Source organism: Alosa sapidissima, chromosome 15 (assembly GCF_018492685.1).
Source record: "Alosa sapidissima isolate fAloSap1 chromosome 15, fAloSap1.pri, whole genome shotgun sequence".
Lineage (NCBI taxonomy): Eukaryota > Metazoa > Chordata > Actinopteri > Clupeiformes > Clupeidae > Alosa > Alosa sapidissima.
In genome coordinates this window covers 27,453,813-27,460,909 of record NC_055971.1, presented here as the reverse complement: position 1 = coordinate 27,460,909, position 7,097 = coordinate 27,453,813, and positions in this window count along the sequence as shown.

Here is a 7,097-nt window from a genome sequence, read left to right as displayed (position 1 = left end):
CTTGCTAATCTCACTGCATAGTTACTGAGATTCATTCTTCTCCTCTTTCCTCTCCCACTGTCAATGACCTTTTGTCATGTCTGAGTGAGACCATATGACAAAAACAACAAACAAACAAACAAAGCAACAGGGACAAAATCACTTCTGAACAGAATCTGCTCTGTAGACAAAATATTGAGAAAGTCACCTGCTTGTAGTTTATGAGACGTACCACATCCGCCACGTCAGTATTCGGTGCAGACATTTCCAAAACGCCCAAGGTATCTTTGATCTGATTGCCTCACTCCCTTTGAAGCTCCAAAGTGCTTTTTTGATAGTTCAGCTGAGCTAAACAGGAGGAATTTTTGATACCGTCTGTGATAGTGAAGGCAAAGCAAACATTAAAAAAAGATCAAGGAAGTCTCGCTAGTCTGTATGTTTCACTGATGTAGCAAGGTGCTGGCGGAAAAAAAAAATGTCATTACTGGAGTAGGAAACTAGAGTTCCAAGTCAAGACGAACTGGCCAGGGTATCCAAATGAGATACTTCAAAAGAGACTTTAAAGTGAAGAGACTGAAAGTGCGAGAGACTTTTGCGCCATGCGGTAATAAGACACGGCCTTAAGATAGAAAGATATGCAACTCTTTTGAGGCACTTCCGAATCCTGCTCCATCGACTGTTTTGTATCCTGTTATTTTATTGATTTATTTTTTTGTTTCAAAAATGAAAGAAGCCCCACGATTAACACTGACCCCGGAATAGTCTTTGTAGATTCATCTTTATCGACTGTTTCATTATCTTCCTCTCTGCTATTGTTCACTTCAGTAGAAAAGTGAAATCTTCACAAATTGTGTCCTTCATTATCTCTGCGACTCTAGGCCCTGGACTACAATTTCACTAGTTGTCTGGAAATGGTGTTGCGCTATCAAAGCAATCATGTGTACTACTGTATGTATGCATATGTACAGTATGAATAATGGTTGCTTCTGCTGTAATCCCTACTGAGGTTATTAATTTAATAAATTGAAATTAAAAACAAAATACAAAAGCAAGTAATAGCTAAAATGAAGTGATGTAAGTGTGTAATATACGACTATCGTTCAAGGTTTCTGTCAACGTATTGGAATTGAATAGATGCCTGCACAGGTCACTACAAATGAAAGAGGTAGCCTCGGCTACAACAAACAGCTGTGGGAACTTAATACTGTGCGGCTCTGGATGAGCTTTATTTGCAGTAGACAACTGGCTCAGTCACCACCCCACATCTGGCTCTAATCTGGCCCTGACATGGCATAGACACGGCACACCGTCAGCTGGGATGGGTTGTGATGCAAACATCCACACTCAAATGGCCATGAAGACTAAGTCTCATTGCATTACCTTTGTGTACGCAATATGCTATAAATAAAATGGCCTTGCCGTCATGAATTTTGAAGTTTTATTCGAGGATACAGTCTGACCTGGTAGCTACCTCAAGCCTATGATAAAGCAGTAGCTGCCTGATTATCGACAAGGTAAAGTAAATACACCAGGCAAGTAACTACTGTACGTCAGCATAGACCAGTGCCATGAGGTGGACGCAGATGAATGACCAGGTAGCTTCATTGTTGACACCAGGAACACACAACAACACAACCGAACAAACAAATAGTGTTGGGTTGTTTGCTCTGTGCCTGCCCACTTCCTGAGCACTAGGCGAGGTCGCTGACATCAGCCTGGGAGAAGGGGATGCCTCTGGATGTGACAAGACAGCTAGACGGAGCCTCACTTCATTACTCGGTAGCAGGGTGAATTATTTATGGCAAGAGGGTGTTCTGGGTGTCGAGAAAGCATTTTGCATTTCACAGGTGGCACAGACTAAAACACAAAAAACAGCAAGAAGTGCGGGTGTCTCTGTTGCTTTCTGGGTCACAGGAGTTGTAATGTGTGAAATCTTGGATGTGCTATGCAGAGCTATCGAAAAGAAAAAAGCTGTTTCTGTACTGTAAATCCCACTTGAGTCTACTGTTTCTTCACTTTCTTAGAGGGATATATGTGTGAAATATAGACTGTCTGTGTTTCAAGGATGTCTGAAGCGACTATATGTTATGTGCTCAACTGGAAACAGCTTCTCAGGTGTTCTACCCCCTGTGAGCATAGTTACTGATGAAACATATTCTTGTCTGCTGTGCGTCGGTTTGAGTCAACATGTCAAATCAACACGTGTAAAAATGAACATGCAAAATTAACTCATGTATATCTCTGTTAAAACAATGAGAGAATTATTTTTTTTTTCTCATGAGCTAGTATGCGCTTTCAAAATGGTGGACTGTTTGAAAAGCTTATAATCTTCACATCTTTGCAGATTATTGCATAATTAGAGTGTTAGACAATTAGACACAAGGCATTTTAATCACTGGGTGGATTTGTGTGTATAACACCAGATACCTTGGAGAAATTGAATTGATTCAGTCAGCTGTAAAGCGTCAACTATGAGAGGCCATGCAGCACACATACCTACAGATAATGAATTGATGATTACATCAGAACGTCAGTACCACAAAATGAATAATGATCGGTTTTATCCTTTTCTATTGATTAGATTACATCACATTACATTACATTACATTACATTTGGCTGACGCTTTTTTAACCAAAGCGACTAACAACATGGTAAACAGTAAGTTTTAGAACAATTCTCACAATTTTAGGACAGTTTAAAAAAACACATTAGAGTACAGTAAGAATAAGTGCGTCGGTGAGTGCTGTATTTTAACAGTTACTTGTCAGTTTAACGGCTGGTGAGTGCTAGGATCAGTAAGACTTGTTGTAAGTGTTGCTATGAGAGTAGATGTTCTCTAAAGAGCTGGGTCTTCAGGAGTTTTTTGAAAGTGGAAAAGGATGTCCCTGCCCTTGTAGGAACTGGCAGTGTGTTCCACCAACGAGGAACAACAGATGAGAAAAGTTTGGATTGGCTTGAGCGTACCGGTGGTAGAGCTAGACGTCGTTCGTCAGAGGAGCGCAGCGGTCTGGAGGTAGTGTAAGTCTGTATGAGGGCATTCAAGTAGGTGGGAGCAGAACCGGAGACTACTTTGTAGGCAAGCGTTAGAGACTTGAATTTGATACGGGCCGCCATAGGTAGCCAGTGTAGCTGGATGAGCAGCGGGGTAACATGTGCCCTTTTGGGTTGGTTGTAGACCAGGCGCGCCGCCGCGTTCTGGATCATCTGAAGTGGTTTCACTGCGCAGGCTGGGAGACCTGTCAGGAGGGCATTGCAGTAGTCGAGTCGTGAGATGACTATTGCCTGAACCAGAAGTTGGGTAGCATCTTGAGTCAAGTAAGTCCTGATTTTCCGTATGTTGTAGAGTGCGAAACGGCATGACCGGGCGACTGAGGCAACATGATCTGAGAAGTTTAGTTGGTTGTCGAGAACAACTCCAAGATTTCTTGCAGTCCTGGTCGGTGAAACAGACAGGGAGTCAAATTTGATGTTGATGTCGTGGTGTATGGTAGGTTTAGCTGGGATGACCAGCAGTTCAGTCTTTGAGAGGTTCAGCTGGAGGTGGTGTGCCTTCATCCATGTAGCTATGATAGTTTTGGTTATTTATTTGTTTGTGGTCATCAGTGGCCCATATGCCTGTGTCCATGTGCTGGCGTTAAATCCTGCGGTACCGGTTGGAGGCTACTGACGGAGATCGGATGCTGTGGGTTTATTTGATGTGCTGTATGAAACCCCTGGGTGTTGCCAAGACCGGCAAGATAAATGGAGAGAGAGAGAGAGAGAGGATGAATAGCTTGTCTTTTTTTGTCATTGCAACGGGCCCCTCGACAACATTTTCACCGGAAGTAGGTAATGGATTTAGCTTTCTGCGCGCTTGTCATTACACCCGCCTCATTTCTCACATAGATGTCAACTCATCATCACTATTTAACCCTTAAAGGAGTACCGTCATCACTATTTAAGAATAAACAGATGAATAAACATACAAGAACGATCTCACAAAAGGAAAAACAAAGAAGCCAAGCAATGCTACAGGGATGGATAGAGAGAAAGGGAGAGAGAGAGAGGGAGTACATAATAAACCTGCTTGCTGCTGAAAATGACTGAATGTGCTAATAGCTCTCCGCTAGTGGAGCCTGGAGCACTGGGAAGTAATGAGAGAATAGCGCATCATCCACTGGGGCACCGCACCTCTCCAATAAGACCTGCTCTTCCCTGCTCTTCCCTGCTCTTCCCTGCTCTTCCGCTATGCTCTGTGAATGCCACACTTTTATTGTGTGTGTGGGAGTGTGGCTGTGCATGGTCGCTGAACCCACCTGGAATTTATTTGGCATGGATACTGTATGTCACCTCCTCCCCTGCTAATATTACATTTGTTTGATGGGAGAAGGGGTAGTCGTGTAGTTATACAGTCACGAAATGTGGAGCCCTCCTGCTATTTGTTTTGCATAGATTAGTCAACACTGACACCTCCTCTTCCTCCTCCTCCTCCTCCTCCTCCTCTTTTACAGTAATATTACTTCAGTATGATGGATGGGGGGAGGGGGGGTAGTAATCATTGATGGTCTTGTGGAACCCCCCTAAAGCATATTTGAACAAGTGGCCCTGGCATTGCAATGCTGTATATTTTGCTTTTTGTATTGAACCGTGCCCGTTTAAACATGCCATTCCTGTAGAAAACCCGTAGCCCAATTGCATGCCCGGAGGTATACCTGCTTTTAACATAGGACTACCTGTGCTGTTAGCCACAGAATAATGACATTAGCCTACACAGCAGTAATGTATTATTTAGCGTAAGGCATCACATTTTCACGGCATGATCTCTAATGTCAGTTCTAGATTAGAGGCTGAAGTAGCCTGCTAGCGAGAGACTTCTGTCATATCAATTAAAATTGACCTACATAACAAAGTTTGTTCACTGCTGGCAAGTAAGTAAGCAATCAAGCACAACAAAGGCTGTCACTTGAATGGCGTTTGCTAACGTTAGCAATCAAACAATCTTAGATAGCTAAAAAGTTTTGAAACAGAAAAGTGAATTATTTTATGGATTTCAGATTATTTTCGGATCCCTTGGCGTTATGCCGTAAAACCTATCAATCTGAGCATGCGTGACTCACATCGGGTAGCGACTCACATCGGGGAGTGACAAGGTGTAGAGTCACACAGTTAATTAACTCTCTGATGTGACCTTTGTTTGCCACAGACTGAATTATTATCTTTTAATAATGTCGGCTCTGTGTTTGAGAGGGGCAGTTTAGGTCTCTCCCTTGCCTGGCACAAGAGATCTGGGGTTGGGCAGTACCAGGCGTGGCTCTAAGGCAGACGCCATGTGGGAAACCTTGTCAGCTGCAGCAGCGGAGATAAGAATAGCCTCCCTCCAGGTCCCTCAGGATTCACATTGTTTGTCAGAATCCATTCAGATGTTGTGCTGGTGAATCGTTATAGACTGGCCAGAAGAATGCAGCGCAGTATTTTCTCTTCTCGTCACCCTTCATCAAATTCTTCATCTCTCTCTCTCTCTCTCTCTCTCTCTCTCTCTCACTCCACTCTTTTGTTCTGTGGGAGTGGCAGTGTTTATTAGCAGCTAGTAGCAGGTGCTATTCTTATTTTTCGCCTTTGATGAAAACACTCAGAAAGCCTGGCTACAATATTTATACAATATTAGTTATTTGAATGTCAAAACAAACTTTTGCAATAAATGAAGAAAGGGATGGCACATTAAATTGCAGATTGCTGGCATGTAATTATGTGAGCCTGAGTAACACTCAGTGTTGTTTTATGCAACACTCAAGGATGATTAACCGTTAATGGCATCACGCTGGAATGCCACACACTCTTATTATCATAGAGTGCGTGTGTGTGTGTGTGTGTGTGTGTGTTTAGAGCCTAGTGCTACATAAACGTGAGGTCTGATGTTCTATGTTCTAGACACTTTTTTGCCAAAAAGAAATGAATTGATCCCCCTTCCCCAAGCTGCCCATTCTTTCCACACTAAAAAAAGCAATGGTGTTCATAGGCATCTGTGTACTTCTAAATGAGAGGCAGAAATGACCATACTGCTGCAAGGAATCATTATGTTGTTCCAGAGGCACAGACATAAGTGGTGTGATTTGACTGTTGAATGTTATTTTTGTCGTGAGTCGTGATATATTTATATTTTACTCTGCTGTTGTAAACAAAAACTATCTCCGAAGAGCTATATCTACTGACAAATTATTGTTCAAGGTATTGTTCACTATTCTTGAGGTTGTGTGTGTGTGTGTGTGTGTGTGTGTGTGTGTGTGTGTGTGTGTGTGTGTGTTTGTATGTGTGTCTCTGTGTCTGTGTGTGTGTGAGAGAGTGTGCTCAAGTCAGAGATGGGTAGGACTACGGCTGTGTTCTGGCCCAAAGCCATTCCAAATCAGCTCGTCAGTCCTGGGCGTTTGTTAAGCTGCCAGATAGAGAATTAAAAATGAAATGAAATCATACCACTGTGCTCCAATCATCCCGTAAATATACACAATCATGTCCAATAAGACCTTACGCTGAGAGTTGCAATTCACAGATGAGACCCACTACTGCCTGTGAAGAGCAGGAGAACGCAGAGAGGAAATAGTCCTAATACCCAGAACTGCTTGAGTGCCCATTCCACAAACCATGTGAGCACAGCTACTATTGTGATCTGTTTTAAAAAAAGATTATCCATGGTTGAAAGAAGTCGCACATACAACACACACACACGCACACACACAAGCACGCACGCACGTATGCATGCACGCACGCACACACACACACACACACGCACGCACACACACACACACACACACACACACACACACACACACACACACACACACACACACACACACACACACACACACACACACACACACACACACACACACACAAAAACACACAGGTGACACACCACACACACAAGAGCACATCCCCGCTCCTGCACAAGAGTGCAGTCCCACAGGGAATGTGATTGTGCCCGTTTACTTTAACGCCAACCTATAGGACATTTATTTTATGCTACAAATCTCTGGGAAGAATCAATGTTATGGGCCCGCAGTATTGATCCTGGGATTGGTCGTGTTGATGGAGCTTCTGGTAAGGCCCCGGGCTCTAGGGTTTTTAAATTACTTAACCTCTGTAG